Here is an 18336-nt window from a genome sequence, read left to right as displayed (position 1 = left end):
GGCTAATAAATGATAGACCTACAGAACAGTGATGCAGGGAATGTGTGTCTGAGCCCTTCCGTTTTCCATAACTATATTCAATTATAGCTCTATTCACTTTTGAACTGACTAACTGATGGGCCAATGATTTCATTAGCTGGGTGTCCTTTGTGCTTGATGTTCATTCACTCTGTTCATGTAATAAATCATAGTGAATGGAGGTCACCTTGTGGGACCAGGCTCATTTAATTTAATGGAGATGAATTCTGGCCCACACTTTTCCTTAGCTTATTAGCTCCCCATAGAGCAGATGACACAATGACCTTCAGCCATAAGAACTGAATATGGTTATCAATTAGTGGTTCTCACAGTGATGGGTAGGTCTCCTTTATGACCTTGGTCACAATGTGAGTGAAAGGCCAGATCTCACTCATTCAACCATGTGTACCTAAATGGATGGGTGATCATGTCCATCAGTGATGCATCATAATGTCCATAATACTGGTTAATATTTTATATTTCGTCCCTCGGAGCGGTTGGCAAGTCTGCAGTCTTTTGGAATTGAGCTTACAAATGACACAGAATGAAAGAAAAGATTCTGGACAAACAATCAGCAAAAAAAGTATATTTGATCTTTATGGCCAAAAGGACATGACAGATGATGGACATAAAAAACAAAAAACAAAAAATCCATTCTGCTCAGATTCATTGTCAATGTGATGTATTTTTACCTTGTAAGGAGACTTATGCACATCATCTAAAGTGTGGTACATAAGACAAGTGGCACTCCCCTCTTGATCCCGTGACTGCCATTGTCACTGCTGCTGTGTATGTGTATGATACATCTAGATCAATCATCTGAGATTGTGCAGGTTGTACTTATTACTTAAAAATGAGGCACATTTTTTGATTCTGGCCTAAATTTTGATTTTAGATTAGCAAACTTGTCCAGCCCTGTTTTACTTTTTAAGAAATATTGATCCGATTTGATCAGTTTTGAGTTTCAAGGCTGCATAAATGGTTGTGCCTGCCCTTGTGTCCTTGCAACTAGACTAATGCAACCAGAAATGACTAAACAGCATCCAACCAGGAGAACACACAGTTGCTAGACTTTTAACCAGAACCACTCCACCCTTGGCATCACTACACTGGTTATCCATTTGTTTCATGTTATTTACTTTTCACGTTCTTCATGGCAAGGCTCAAGTTGCTTTTTTTTAGACCAAAACCTGCTGAGTGTTCCCAAAATAGCATATGACTAAAGGGGACCTTTGCTGTTAAAGACCACTGGCTTTGGAATGACATGCAAGTTCACTATCTTCTTCTATATCACTTCTTAAAACTAGTTTTTATTGACTGGATGCCCAATAACTTTTATGTTTCATGTGCTTGATATCTTTTTTTTATAGTAATTTGTTGCATTTTAGATTATTATCTTATGTCTGTTTTATGATTTTCTGTCATATATTTTATCCCTGCACCATTGTTAGTTTTGTGTAGAGCACTTTGTAACATTGGCTTAGAGAAGTGCCATAAAAACTGATTGTATTATTATTGTTGTTGTTTTAAATGGTGTTTTCATCAAGCTGAAGCTGTTATGGGTCTGTATTTTCCTAATAATTTTCTCATAATTTCCTACAAAGTATGTTGAAAAGATTTACGTGATTTGGTACAAATTATATGGAAGGTAGACCTATTGTGTTCAAATGGAACACTTAAATCAACCCAAAGAATATTTTTGTCAGTGCACAGCAGACCAGCTTAATATGCTAAAATGTGAAAACTGAATACGTGCAAATATACATTTCAACTTGTATATTCAATATACAATTTGCATTAGTAAAATAATACAAAATGAATATTTGGCATGGTTTAATTAAGCAGGTCTTTCATCAGGGAAATGACATTAGGAAACTATAGAAAATTATTTACTACAATTTGATTTTGTGGGTGAATGACAAAGAAATGGGTAACTGTTGCAACAGTAAATGTGGCAACATAAAGTCCAATAAGGTATATTTGTAGGCTTATGTGGGCTACAACAAATACATAAATAATGTACACACTTCATAAAACTTTAAATTTGAAGTCACGAAAGCTATTAGTCACTATTGCAAAGATTACTACGAAGTTGAGTCATATTGTATGGAGCACCCCTGGGGTTTGCTGAGGAAAAAAAAAGATCCATGAGCACATTTATAGTCTCAGTTTAGAAATCTGTGCACATGGTTCATAAACTCTCAAGTTATTAATCCATGATAAATCGATTACCCAATTATTATTGTTTCAAATCTTTTTAATAATTTTAGACAATCAATCAATCAATTTTATTTAGAATGCAGAATCACTATGCAGCATGGTCTCAATACATTTTACAATTAAAGAGGATACATAGGATAAAATATACAGTGAGCAATTAAAATAAAACAACCACATTTAAAATGCTGTAAGGAAGTGAAGGTTTTCAATCTTGATTTAATGATTTACATATAATGGACGGCCATTCCAGCAATAAGGTGCATAGTTGGCAAATGCTCTTAAGCCAACTGTTTTTTTAAGTCAGGGAGTGACCAGGAAACCAGCATCAAGAGATTGAAGAAGGCATGCCAGTATACAATATTATAGTTCATCATTTCAGGTTATGGTTTACAAATCTGTGCACCGATTTCTAAACCAAGAGTACAGATTCACATATGGATCTTTTTTTCCTCAACTGGCCCCCCAGGGGTTCTGTATTACTGAGCTGTGTGCAAGTTGGCAGCAAACATTTGACATGCTGGGTATTTCTGTCAAGCACCCTTTGGTGAGTTTCAGTGTGTGATCACTATTTTTCATTATTGTTGTGGATAAATTGGGCCTTTTTGGAGTGCTGTTAGTTGTCTTGTGACAAATCAAATGAGCTGGTTGCCAGATCTATTTTGTAGCTGAGAAATTCTTCTAATTCTGTATGAGTTCTATTGAAAGCAGTGAAAAAAGGCTAACTTTAGCATACACATGACACAAAGCTTTTTGTGTTACACTGTTCTTTTCCCTGCATGCTAATTGTGTATGGAGAAGAGTCTGATCAGGGAGGACAGGTCTCTTTCTCTAGATTGGCTGTAAAACGAGGCTGACTGAATGTACTTGTCTTTTTGTTGTAGTGTGTATTTTGGATGACCATACCAAGGTTGTGGAACAAAGCGCCATCCACTTGTTAATGCATCTGAAGTAGACCTGGAGAAGAACGTATCATCAGCATTAGTGAGAGAGGAGAGAGACGAGATGAGAGGGAGGAAGAGGAGAAGAGGGGGGGGGGGCATTGTCTATGTGCCAATCAGCCCACTCAGCAGTCAGTCCTCGCCAGCCAGGGGGCCCGATGGGAGTGTCTAAAAGACACACTCACACACACACAAGTACACACACATCCACCTCCTCATTTTTCTCCAATCTCTCATCTAGCACCAGACTCCCCAGGCCTGTCCCTCTGTCGTCCAGGCAACGCATCACATTCAATCCAGTGAGCATCTAACTTGTTTGTTTCACTTCTGATTCACAATTGAATTAGATGGATAGGGTGGCAAGGAAAAGACACACAGAGGGGAGAGGAGGGGGGGGGGGCAGAAAAGGGTGAGAGAGAAAACGAAGGAGATCAGGGTGGCATGCAAACGAAGCTGCTGAGACAGAACAGGGACAAAGTTCTGAGTGCAAGGCAGAATGCCAGGTCTGCTCCTTTGAAACAGGATCTGTTGAGAAATTAGCATGACTGTCAAATTGCTATAATTGGCTCCTTCTTAAATGGGTGTGACAGCTGCTGATGGTTTTCTCCGAGGGGGGTTTTGTGATAAAGAATCTTTTCTCTCGCTCTTTTTCTTAGAGGAAAAATCATTTTGGTTGCAAACATCGGAAGGATTGGTAAACTGGAAGAGCAAGCTGTTCATCTATCAGCCTCATTTGTAGGGAAACAGTGTAATATTTGTAATTAGAAGCAAGACAGATAATCATCATAGGGAATTATGGCACAGCTGCCAGAGATAAAAGTGCATGTCTAGACTTTAAATAACGATAGTATTTGCTATTGCTTAGTCTTCAAAGGGACTCCCACATCAGGCAAATACGTATTTGCCCTTATTTGATGATCTTTATTTAAGTTAAAAAATGTTACATCATGAATAGATTTAGCTGTGAAATGCAGTCTGATGGAGCTTCTTTTTTCTGAGGTAGTTGGTAAAACAATGGGATTGTGTCACCAAGGTCAAACCAATCAGTGAAGTGCAGTGGAGGAGAGATTTTAAATCACACAAACAAAATTCCCAACATCCCAGCTGTGAGCACAAGGACACATGAGTACAGCAATGTACACATGTAGGTAAACAGAAGCATAACCCACATTATCAGTCCAGCTGTATGAGTCAAAGGCAGGCGACATGGGGACCCACTGATGGGGCCCCTGCTGAGCTCGGGGGCCCTTGTCTCCCTCTGTCTGCTCCTGATAACACTGCTAGAATTGTTCCTCAGCTACCCTTCACATTAATCAAAAACCCTGGGACAATATGATTGTTCATAGCCTTTTCGCACATTGGTGCTTTCATTGCCACTGGCCTCATAAAAACATGCTCACCCCACCAGTAAATAATGTATATCATCAGCGGCTGCAGCACCAAAGTCCTTCTCCCAAATGAGCGACTGGAAACTGTCAGTGCATGACCGAGGATTTTTAATATCTTCTTATTCACCATCACACTGTGTAGCTTCATACCAGGCTTACATTCTTTAGTTCCTGAAATTATTTTTGCCAACTTACAATTTACTATAAAATGTCAGAAAATGTTTTGTTTTTTTTTTAATGTTGATCATGGGGTTTTTTTTCAAGACATCCTCGAATGTCTTGTTTTGTCTTATTCAACAGTCCACAACCCAAAGATATTCAGTTTACTTTCATAGAAGACTAAAGAAACCAGAAAACGTTTGAGAAGCTAGATTAGAATCTGACGAGAGGCCATTCATTTTAATAGTTGCCAAGTAAGAAGATAATTGACTAATCATTGTAGCTATAAATACTAGCATGGCAACATGCTCACAATGATATGAAATATTAGCATACTGATGTTTAGCAGCTATAATGTTTACCATGTTGACCATCTTAGTGTGTAAACTTGTTTTGATAAAGGAATAGAAATTTGTGTTGAGATCATCCATTAAAACCTTATTTTCACCCTCCAGATCTTTTAGAACCTGAGCACATTAAATTTACATTTCACTGATATATTGCAGTTGTTATCTAGTTCAATAGAAAAGCAAGCTCCATTGAAAACACATTATCTTAAGCAGTCAGGAAATGCAGCCATTGATCATTTCAGCCCGTGTCCTCGTAGCCCATTTTGAAGCTCTGTCACTTTAAGGAACACCCTCATAATTAGCCTCACATCATTTCTGAGTGAATCTGACAGGGTGTCAACATACACATTCCCCATCACATCTGGTGTGTCTCTCATTGAATGTGCTTCTTTTACAACCAAGCAAGGATTCCTGTACTGTATGTGCAAGAATGCTTGATTCATGTCCACCCTGCAGGAGACCTCTTTACCCTTTAAAGTTTTGAGTGGATTCCAAATGAATGAATAAACCATAATGACAGTGCACTGGTGGGAGCTGGGAGCTGAAAGTGAACACCTGTCACTGTCAGCAGTCTGCTGCTCCCTGCCCAATGACTGGCTGATCCACAGAAGGTCACCTTGTGTCTGTACACACTCAAAAATGGAGGTACAAGACAAGAACAGTTCTGTACTTACAGGTACACATTTGAGGAATGTTCCCTCAAAAGTACAATATAGGTCTTTAAGTGCAACTTTTGACTAACAGAGAGGGTACTAAGTGATTTGTACCATTTCAACTCGATAAGGGTACCTGCAGCATTGTAAAACATGTAGCTCATATAATAACTACTATAATAATTTTAGTAGTAGTAGAAGTAATAGTTATAGTTAAGGTATTTAGAACTGTTATTATTAATATTATTTTTTTATGAGTTATTATTATTGTCTTCATTTCTACAAAGCCTGTGTTGTGTTGTGTTGTGTTGTGCTGCATTGTGTTGTGTTGTGTTGTGTTGTGTTGTGTTGTGTTGTGTTGTGTTGTGTGTTGCTTAAAAGACAGAAAGTACTTAGTGGCTTAAAAAAGGAAAACACAATATGGACTTAAGACTGACTAGTAAAAATATTCTTTTGTGACAACACAATGAGGTTTCTAAGGGTGCTACCATATACTCACCATAGCCAGCACAGCAACCTAAACACACATTTGTACAACATTTAAAAGAAATACAAAAAACAAAGCTCATTCAGGTAGTTCAACTTAAATTCCAGTCATTACAAAAAGTATATACTTAAACAAATAGTGCACTCTGTCTGGGAATAACTGAAAAAGGTGGCTAAGAGACTTACTGTGTGGGTGTGTAAGAGGGTTCACTTACTCAGACTCAGCACATCAGGGTCGACTGACATAGAGAGGTTGGCATCCAGACTCACAGCTCACTGAGTGAGAAAGACACAAGAATGTAAATTGAGCACAGAATAAGAAAAAGAGAAATGAAACAACTGACATGCAGAAACAAACATTTTAAATAAGGACACCTAACTTAACTTTATGAAGTGACGTCAAGTTCTTCAAAAGAGTGAGGATTCGCTGTGAGCTCGTCTGTCTCTTCATCTGGGAAGAAACAAGTTCAATCCCAAAATCCCTGTTTTTAAAGTTTTACACATATAAAAACCTCCATGGTTCAAAAATTCACAATAGAAAGAGTCATAATTGACCTTCTCTGCTGTTCAGACTCATAACCGTGGAGTTAGTGATATTTATATACTATATTATGATGCTTTAGCCTATCTTTTTTTTTTAGCATTCCTTCCTTCACTGACATTTAGGGTAATCCAAATACTGCATGTTATGCACCCAATTAGATGATGAATGGATGAAATTAGAAGAAGTGGTAAAAAATAAAAATGAAAGTACAAAAACTGCCATATACCCATATGTCTCCCAAAAGGGTACCAAGTGACAAGCATTTGTACCATTTTAGGCACATACTGGTATTTCTATTTTTGAGTGTGCAGGACCTGAGTAGAGGATCGGCAGCTGAGAGGGTGACACTTTTCATAACTGATCCCTATCTGCTGTCAACAAAAGATCCATTTCTCAGCTTTTGAAGCTTGAATCACTCAAGCCGTCCTCTGTTTCTCCTCCTTTGTCCTGTCTGCTTCGTCAGGAACTTTTGGTCTGTTTTTACACTTCATCTCTGGAAGAGACTTTTTTTTCCTTTTTTCTTTTTTCTTTTTTTTTGTACATCTCCCGCTTGTCAGTTTTTTAATTACTTTTCTCTCTAAAACTCTTTGTTTTGATCCCTATTTATTCTGCTTCTCTGATGAGGACTCTTTCTCTCCCTGCTTGTCTATGGGTATGTCTATATGCACATACACACTCCCCTCACACACACACAAAGACACACACATTTCTCCTTGCCATGCACACCATGAGCCATTGGGCTGGAACAGTAGCACTCATGGAAGCTGACATGGTGAAATCAGTGGTCACCCAATCCATCACTGGAAATGAGAACGAGCATTTCCTTCTGATGAAGTTTCTCCATCATTGGATGCCATTCTGCTTCGAATATCCCATCCAAAAGACAAACTTAAGTTTCTATTTACTTCACATATAGCTTCTGCATGAGAAACCAAGTTCAGTAAAGTATTTAGTTTGCAAAGAGACATCCCCTGAAAAGTGGTGTGATTTTTTTTTTTTAAATCCACTCCCCCATAAGTAAAAGAAACATCAAATCAATTTCACCTCAGGTTTGAACATAGTGATGAAATAAGGGATTTCATTAAAATCAAAGCAAATTCCCCCACAAACTACAGGCGATCAGCCCGGTGAGGCTTAGTATATGTTGACGTTTGCACTATCAAAGTCAAACTCCAACAGCTTACAAGTGCTTGCAGGGACATCTCAAAATGTCTGAATGCCTGATCCTGCAACACAGCTCAGTGGATTTACAGGAAATCTGTGATCCAAATCTCTCCATCAACTCAATAGACCTTTCAAGGGCATTCCCCCACACACACACACACACACACACACACACACACACACACACACACACACATACAGACAGCCACGCACATGCAACCACACATTGTTGTACACACTCAATGTGTACACTTGGCAGATAAAATGGTGTAAATACTTAATGATGAATGGTTTTTAATTCACTGAAACTAAATCCCCATCACACTGCAATGAAGGTGGATTATAAGGTTGAGTTAGCATTTCTTAAGTGCTGCTATAGCACAGACCAGCTGGATATGCAGTTTTCTTTTGGCATCATGAATGCACCTGAAACTTGGTGTTGTTTTGCTTCCTTTGGTGCTCTCATGTCACATATCAAAGTTTGCAGTCAACCCCATACGACCCACTTTTGTCGCAGTGTTTTAAAATTCTCATTTCTCTCGTTTTTATTTTCTCATCCCCTGTAGGAGGGAAAGATCTATACCGCACCACTGAAGAAGGCACACATTGTACTGCTGGTAGTGGTTGTTTTGTGTGCTGACTTTGCAGTGGGTGAAAATGCCTCTTATTTATTCTCAAACTGCTTATTCTGTTTCAGAGCAACTGGAAGTGTATCCTTGTATGTTTTTAGATCTTTTGTCTGAGTGTACATAGACTCTCATGGAAAATGAACATAGATACAAAAAAACTCCAAAACCAAACAGGAGACCAGAATCAAAGTTTCACTCTGCTTGCTGCATTATGACTACTAAAAACACCACACCACATCTCAACTTTTTCTTTATCGCTTATTATTTTCCTGATACATGAAAACCTCAGTGACGTCTGCCACCAGATATCAAACATTGTTCAGAACTTTTTTGCTGAACACTTGAGCAACGTTTTTGTTTCTATATTGACTGATGCATCACTGTCACTCCTTGTCTGAAACTGAAAAGTGGCAGCTGTCTCTGAAGTGCCAGTTTTAATAAATCATCCCCAGTCAGTCTATTCTCCACTCTCTCCACTCTTGCCGCCCCATCCTCTTCCTCTCTAGCTTCATTCTTTTCACAACTTATCTAAGCTTGCCTTTCCCTCCTCACCACTCTCTATCTCTGTTTTGCCATTCTCTTTTTTCCCTTTCCTTTCCCTATTCTGCTTGCCTGTCTTTTATCTCTCCCAGCTGCCAATCTCTTCGTCCCTCTCCTACCATCTATAACTCCCCCTCTTTAATAGTCAGCTCTTCTTCCCTCTCTCTCTCACTTTCTTTTTCACTCTTTTCCAGTCTCTCTTCAGAAGCTATAATCATTGCTAAGTTACTCAAAAAGAGCCACTTCCTCTGTCATTTCTCCTGGGAGTGCTGTTATATTGAGCTCTTCCTAAAAGCTCAGGGCCCTTGGAGGGAGTCGGGCACTGTGGGTGTCCGCACTCTTTACAAAGTGGTGGCAGAAGTAAGGTATAATTAATGGAGGAGAAGCTCTCCCTTGCTCACTCTTGCCTTTCTTGGGAATGTTTTCTTTGCTCTTATTACACATATTCTCCCAGTTACTCCTCTTTTAGTCATCTTTGCCTCTATAATAGGCACCAAACACACAACGGACTGGAACGGACTGAGGAATTGATTGCGCTGCCACATGAGCTATCTCGTAAATGAGCCCGATGTATATTGGCAATCCGTCATCACAGTGTGCAAGCCTTTCTTTATGAGGCCTTGGTGTCCACTCTTTGTCTTTGAATACATTTAATACGCTGTAATAGATTATGAGCATCCAACCATATTATAGTTTATTCCTTTGTCTATACTTGCACTTCAGCATGAATGACTTCACATAAATAATAATTTATTAGCCCAGAAATGCAGCAGAACTGATGACTGAACAGTGTTGTAAAGTGTCTCTTTTTTGTCACTTTATTTCTCCATATCTAATTTTGTCTCTTGTTCTGAGCACAACGCCCGACAGAATGTCATTATCAGGCAGTCTTTTAACCTGGTGGCGTGACATTGAGCCTAGAGTGCCTGCCATGTTGCATGCTACACACACATTCAATCTAACAGAGAGTGACAAGACACCTGTAACAAGAGGACTTGGCTCTGGGCTACCTCCCACTCCCAACCCTTCCTTCAGACTCTCTCTTCATCTCCCCTGCTGCGAAGTGAATAAATTCCTTGATATTGTTGCTGTACCATTACCATATGAACTAGGCCGTTAGAAAGGGAGATTAAACTGCAGCAGCAGCAAAGGGGATACTCTCTCTTTCTCAATCTGTAACTGCTGATTGCAGACACAAAGTCCACTGGTGCGGAAAAATATGCGGCACAGCAAATCCTTGTTAAGACCCAGCAATCTGTTAGATCTCAGACTGATGTGTCCTGCTCATTTCTCTGGGTATAAGATGCAAATTTTTCTTTTAGCTAATTAGATGCTTTACAAGGTCAGGCATTTGTTAGCATGGGGTTTTAGATATAAGTTGTTTTATGGGTAGTGGAGCTATAAGGAGAGAATATGAAGTATCAAGGGCAGGACTTGTTCTATTATTCTGTAATTAAAGGAATACCTTTTAGGATATACTCTTATTCGCTTTCTTGAAGAAAGATTGACACCATAGTCTTGTCTTTACAGTCAATATGAAACTACAGCTTGTTAGCTTAGCTTAGCATTAAGACTGGAAACAGGGGGCAACAGCTAACTGGCTCTGTCCAAAGGTAACATCTTACTACCAACATTTCCAAAGCTGACTAATGAACACATTATGTCTTGTATGTTTAATCCATTCAAAAAAAGGTGGTGTTATGGGGACAGGATTGTCAAACAACCAGAAGACTACAGGAAGTCACTATACCTGAACAAGGAATATTTTGGCATATAACCCCCCGCAAAAACCACAAACTGTAACTTCTAAAGATTGAACAGAGATGCTGGGCAGAGCCAGAATAGCTGCCTCCCTGTTTTCTGTCATGCTAAACTAAGCTAATCAGATGTTGGCTGTAGTTTATTGACAGCAATCATCTAATTCTTAACATGAAAGTGAATTAGTGTATTTTCTAGAATGCCAAGCTATTCTTATTTAGTCATCCTTCAAAATGTTGAATGTAAACATCTAAACCAAGTAAAAGTGAACTGCAAAGAAGTTCTCCTGAAGTGGTAATGATTAATCTCGTAGTCCACAAAAAGATGTATACCAATCATAACATCACATTTCATATATATCATAATGTGATATATGTGTTACTTCGCTCTAAGTCTCCAGGAGATATGTCACAAATATATTTGGTGGTGCTTGGGGCTATGTACTACTAGTAAATAAATAATACTGCTTCTGAGGCATCTGCACCAGTGCGGGGTAAACACAGTCAGCCAATATCAGCTCACGCAGCATTCAGCACATAGCCTCTTTTCAATCCCTCTGGTAAACAATCCGGGTGGAGGGAGATTGAAAACAGCAAGCATCCGCACCCGGATTTACATTCCAATCAAGTGACACCCCTGTCAGAAAATGGCTTCATTTTCTCTACCCTAAAGCTTACACACACACACTCACACACACTCCATTATTACAAAGATGCACACACACAAAAAAGCACACCTGAGGTGCTCAAATACACATCCACTTCTCCTCACCCCACCATCCTCCCTAACACACAGACACACACATTCACACACTGATTTCCAAGTCTGAGGTGTTGGAGCAACAATGCAAGGTGAACAGTCACATCTTGTGGCAGAAAGCATTGTGCTGCATGTCTGCCCCCTTTCCCAACTCACCCTGGTCCCCTCATATCTCCTCCTGTTATTGAAATGAGAACAAAGACAAAGGCTATCTTGTGTCACTTTCTGCCCTCTTCATCTGTTCTGTATGATTGGAGCCTGGGGGATGACAAGGAAGCATTTAAAGGTGCTCAGAGAGTCAGTGCGTGCCTCCACAGCACCTGCCTGCCTTGTTTAGATGTACATCACTGTTGACCTTGTCAGGAGCTATTGCCTCACAATGATATTTGCTCCCTGGGAAAGTCAGAAGTACTACTTCATATGTTGTAATTCAAAGCTCATTAAAAACATATTTATTTATAGTTTCAAAAGAATTACAATCCTCAGTGGTACTAACTTTGCTTTAAATGTCACAGTGCAAATGTCACTGGGGAGTTCTCTTTGGGCTGCAGATAGGTTTAATAAGGCATGAGGGGAGTTTTTCCTTGCTGGTGTCGCCTGGTGCTTGCCCATGGGGGGATGTTCGGTCTCTGTAGGTTTACACCTACTCTATGTGAAAGTGCCCTGAGATAACTTCTGTTGTGATTTTTGTGATTTGGCACTATACACATTATGACTTGACTAAATTGACTTGAAACAAGTTTTGAATCTAAACTGAGCACACTAAGCATATTACATTATACTCCAGAACAAATCATCCTTGACCTTGTTATCATTACACATACAACAGGAATTATACTTTATCACTTTATTTTATTGCCTTTTACATATAAGATAGGACAATTAGGACAATCAGAATACTAATTTGGAAAAGTACACTGAGAATGACAGTAAAGCACATGCTTGTAGAATGAAGAGCAGGATCGGCAGGTACACGATTGATGGGATCCATCTGTCCTAGGAGCTGCTGTGGGAAGACAAAGAGGAAGACAGGCAGCACCACTGGCTGCAACACAAGACACGAGCGGGGAGGAGAGGCAGGACCCATGTCCTGTGTTGCAGCCCCTGGCCCAGCCAACAGGTCACCTTCAGCTCAGGCCGGCAACAGCTGATCCACTGTGAAGAGGAAGACAGGGAAACACAGAGGAAGGAAATGAGGGAGGGAGGGTGGGAGTGGGAGAAAGAGAGATACAGTCAATTACAATAGATTCTGTGTGTGAGAGAGGGAGGGTGCAGATGGGAGAAAATGAGAGGAGAGTGACAGAGTGGTGGGACTAGAGATGGGAGTGGGGGGAGGAAAATGAACAGGAAGGGTAATAGAATGACGGGAAATACTAATGGAAAGCGAATGAGAGCGAGAAAGAGAGCGCCAAAAGGGCGATGCACCTACACAGACACCACATTCATCACCTGGCCGATGAAAATAGCCTTTTTCACCTTGTGAAGAGGGGGTTGGCCTTCCCAGTTATTTCATATCCACACCACCCCAATAACTAGAGAAAAACGCTCCACTGGCCCAAATTGCCTGACTAGAAGGTTAATGACTACTAGTGCCAGGGGTCCACAGAAAAAGATCTGTCTGCAGTGTCCTTATATGGAAGCTCTGTGGCAAAATTGGAACGTGTCATTTGAAATGAATATAATCATTATCATAGTTGTGTATTGCACATTGAGAAGAAACAAGATCCGTTGGGGCGATTTGGGTTTAAAAATTTGAGATGTATAAAGGCAAACTGATGTTTATACTGTCTATTGGTCTCATAGGCAAACAGTTTGTCATCAAAAACGTAGAAAGCACACAATCAATTCCCAAACCACAGCCAAGCCTATGTTATTCTCTCTCATTTTCTTCTCATCTCTCCTGGGGAGTCTGCAATGTAACAGGCATTAAAAGGTCATAGCTGAGTGAACTCTAAGCTGCATGTGTCACAAACAAAGGTCTGAAAATGTCATGGCTTTACAGACATGTCCTTATATCTACATAAAAGAATATCAACAGGCAAAACAGCAAAAACTGTTTTTCTGTGACATTTACCCCAAATTTCTGATATAGTGTATTCCTGTCAGGTTCATTCCAATCTCCCAGTGCTTTCAAAGATGCTTACATCAGCCTCACTGGTTCAACCAGACTTTTGCTTTTGTGATGCAGTACGGTTAGGCAATTACATTAGTATCTTTCTCTCGCCTAGTTCCTTGTATGAAAATGGGTCCAACCTAGATTTGAGACTACAGGGATATGAACTCAGAGGACAGATGAAAGGAGCTGAAGGACGAAGCAAGCAAAAAAAGGAAGTATAGGAGAGCCGAGGGCAAAATTCTATTCATTTAACCCCTTTTTTTCCTAGTTTTTTTTTCAGAACAAGGTTGGAAAAGTGAACACAAATTAATGCAGTTGGGATTTTGAAAAGGTTTTGGGTCGTAGTGAAGTATTTGGAAACTTGAAAGGTATCAATGTCAGATAGAATTGCAATGAGAGAGAAAAGGCATCGTAACACTTTGGGAATTATCCTTTGAGGTATGCTGTCAGGAATAGATGATCTTCTACATGAGGCATAACCAGGCATTGGCACATTTTGACGCATTGCATTCCTGCTTTCATATAGGACATTTGACAAAATCAGCAACTAATAATGGATGGCATACTACAGAAAACTGCTCAAGGCAAGTTGGCCGTGCTGAGAAAGAGGCCACCCAGATTCTACATTTAATCGTTTACGTGAATTGCCTTTCATTACCGCTACAACAATGGGTTTTGACAGAGCTGAAATTACTTTGCCAGACAAAATGCCACAGACTCAATGTGCAATTAATGCGACTTATAATTGAAGTATTGATGTTGAGTAATACAGTACTAGGTCCCACTTATTCTCCATAATCAGGACAATGATCACACAGGGTGTAATGGATACGTGCCTTGCATCCCTTTACCAAAACTTTATCATTTGAAAGGATCCTCTCCTATTCAAAGATCCACACAATGGATGACTCAACAATGGTGCATTGTGCCAGCCTTAACAATGGTGTGTCTCCTCTGATCAGTATGTGATATGGTGGCAGAGTTTTTAGTTTGCTGGCAGATCACAGGGAATTCAACAACTGCGGAAACAATCAGCTTTCCAGATCCCCACATTTAAATTATGCCAGAGCCCCTATCTTGCCCCAGCTCCTCAGTTTATGTTCATTAGTAAACTTGTTAATGATGAGACAGATATGAGGGCTCGGTGAAAAAAATACATGTCAAATTTCTCATGGCAATTACTCAGACTGTTCCATAATGTCACAGTGATGACAATGGGGAAAAAAACTACACATGTACGCATTAATTTGCATGTGTATGTACATCAGATATGCATGTATGCTTGAGGTCCTTGAGCCTGCAGATTGGCTCTGCTTCAATCAGTTAGCTGTCTGGGCTTTGACTTAAGAGGAAAAAGGAAAGGCCTGTCTGGCAGCTTCTTTGGGTATGAGGCTTTGAGCCCATTCAATTTACTTAGCAATGCAGCAGTGAGCTAACATGCAGGCACCAGAATCACTGCAACGAGATTCACTCTAAAGCCTGATTTTGCAAGAAAGATCTGTAATGATAGCCTTTGGATTACTCAGATGATGGTCACACATTAAGGTAGTCTGTCAAACATGGCAGTGCAACATTCTCATATATTGATTCAAAGCTAATAAGCAAAGAGGCCTACAAAAAGCCACTTTACCTTAAAAGTTGTGTAAGCTTGTCAGTGCTTATGAAAAGCATATAACAGGAGAAGGCTGCACTATTCCCTGCTATTTCTCTCCTTGTAATTCTCCAAGGATACACAATATCTCACAGAGACCTTAACTGGTCCCTCTACTGGGTCCTTCTCCTTGGTGTTTTGTGAATGAGCCACTGTTCTCTTGGGTTCTGGATGCCGGGATCATCCTGATCCAAACAAATACTGTTTGTAGAACTAACATCTTTGTTCTCCTCAACCTGATTATGCATGGTGTAGCGAAGTAGCCTGTACCAGTAGCTATGCTTCCCAAGCACACGCACCAACTAGTGCGCATACAATGGGGTCCAAAAGTCTGAGACCACTTTCCCATTCAGTACATATCCACTGCTCTCATTGCCTAAAACATGACTTAATCTATAAATTATTTTGTTCCAAGGCCTTGGTTAAAGAGTGTTAAAAGAAGAATAGGTAACAAGGTCAAATAACCAGCTCACCACCTCCTTTTGAGATTTCACATATTCATCCATCAAGAAGTAGGTCCAGAAAGTTTTTTGTTGAAAATAGAAGAATGAAATCTCTTGTTCTTCTTTCTCTCCTGTTCATGTGCAGCTTCCAGTAACAGATGAGTGACTCAGCCCTCTTCACAAATAATCTCCACAGAGGGAGTAATCACTTCAAACCACAAATGTTGAATATAAAATTATATTTATCTCTCAGAGTAGGTTTGTGAAACAGCATTTCAAAGCCATCAGACTACTAAATGTGAATGTATTCGAATTTGAGAGCTGTTGTCCTTGAAATAATGTGTGTCTCAGAACTCCTGGAGAAGCAAACTTAAAGACAACTTCCAACTTACGCACAGAAAATATTATTTTGAGCAAGTGATGCTGTGACCTTGGTCCTCCCTTACTCTGTGTTGCATCAGACGATTCATACACATTGTGATTCAAAGAATGACTGAATGCATCACAAGCACTGGGGTTGCTTGAAGAGTGCTTATTCTCTAAATAATGCATAAAAGGATAAATGCTTGATAACCTAGGAGCAGAGGTTTGCAAACCTTAGCCAAACAACAGTACATGTTCACACACACGCACACCCATGCTCAAACACGCATGTTTGCAATGAAAAACCAACATAGAGATTGAATCACTAGATCCTAAAGCTCAATACACAAGCAACACTGTGCACTAATAAGATGTTTACAGGCAAAGGAAAAAAAACAAACAAATGCAGTCAATTATCACGATACAGCATTAAAACTGACTCATTGAGTGACCTTATCAATATTAATTGAAGTGGTTAATTACATTCATTACAGAATACAGACTGTTAAAGTCAGCAATGCTCTAGCGAGAGAGGTGTAAAACACTGCAGGAGAATGACCTCAGATAACAGCTGCAGACAAATGCATATCTGCGAATCACATCAGTAAGCTGGAGAAAGCTGATTGAAGTGGACCCTTGAGTTGTTATTGCTGCATGAACTGCATGAAGTCGTCACAAAGACGTACAGCATGCACAACTGACTGTAATCACACATGCATGCACTTGAGCACACACACACACACACACACACACACACACACACACACACACACACACACACTCACAGCAGTGCAGCACATTGTGCCTTTTCTCCCGAGCTTTCTCAGCACTATTGGAGTTGGTGTTGCATTTCAGAAGCTGGCTCGATGGTTGCTGCTGGGACTGGCTTTTCCCTGTAGATGCTGACAGGACACTTTGGGATGTCTCTGCTCCCCTGTGAGGTCCTCCATAGGTGAAAGAAGAGTCCTGTTGGCACCAGATCTGTTTTTTCCACAGCACAGTGCAGACAGGTGTGGTAACCCAGGTTGTGCATTAATACTGTCAGGACTGCAGGTTTCATCCTCTGAGTGAGTCAGTATAGAGCACAGCACTAATCAGACAAACAGGGGGATTAAATTCCCACCGGTGAAACTGATTCTAAAAATGTGCACAACTGCTGACTTACAAAAGCATCTGCTGACTTTCTAATGTTTGTTGAAACACATTTTCAGGCACCTATCAAAGATTACAATATTGCCTAGTTACGTGATGAATCTCCATGGGCTTCTGGTTTCCTGTGCCCTGAACAAAAATTAGGTTCATTTAAAACAGTGTGCAGATCAGTGGGAAAGTATTCTACAAGTCTTCTATTATTCGGGCTGCATTTTGGGCTCATCAGAGCAACAACAGTCATTTGTACCAATATACTCCGAGATCTCAGAATCAGTGAAGATGAGAGCATGGTACTTACCTTTCCATCCCAGTCCCTTTTTCATCTGAGCGGCACGGCAATAAAGACTGGATGAGGATGTGATCGCACTTTGAGCATCATATCATATCTGTGCCCGCCTGCCTGTCTGTTGGTCTCCCGGTCTGACTCGCCCTCGTTCGGAATCGCAAGTCAATTTAGTCCCGGTAGTGAAGGAAAATCCGTTTATCCGCGGACTACACTTACGCTGAGCTGCACCGCTTGGCTATTTCAATCTTGCGTGGAAGCACCCGCCTGACAGCGCCTGATAAAGTGAAGATTTACTCGCGGACAAAGTGAGGAGCAATCCCTCACACTTTAGCTTACTCCATCAGTTTCTGTACGGTCTATACTGGCGCGGTGATTTAATATCTCTCCAGTCCCCCCTCCCCCATCCTCTATAAACTCTCTCTCTTTCTCTCTCGCTCTCTCTCTCTCTCTCTCTCTCACACACACACACACACACACACACACACACGCACACGCACGCACGCACACTACAAAGGAACAAGTAGGCTATAACATCTACCAGAAAGACCAACATTTAAGACTTCAGATGTCACAGAAGCTAAATATAGTCTATAGATAAGACTTGTCATTGCGAATACTGGCTATAAATGACACCAATGAGTATAAAATCCTGAACTCAGAATCAAGAGGTTATGTATTGTGTTAATTGTGTAACTCTAATGCCCTATGTACCCTTTCTA

This window comes from Scomber japonicus, chromosome 15 (genome assembly GCF_027409825.1).
Source record: "Scomber japonicus isolate fScoJap1 chromosome 15, fScoJap1.pri, whole genome shotgun sequence".
NCBI classification, from domain to species: Eukaryota; Metazoa; Chordata; class Actinopteri; order Scombriformes; family Scombridae; genus Scomber; species Scomber japonicus.
This window is presented reverse-complemented; position numbering follows the sequence as displayed.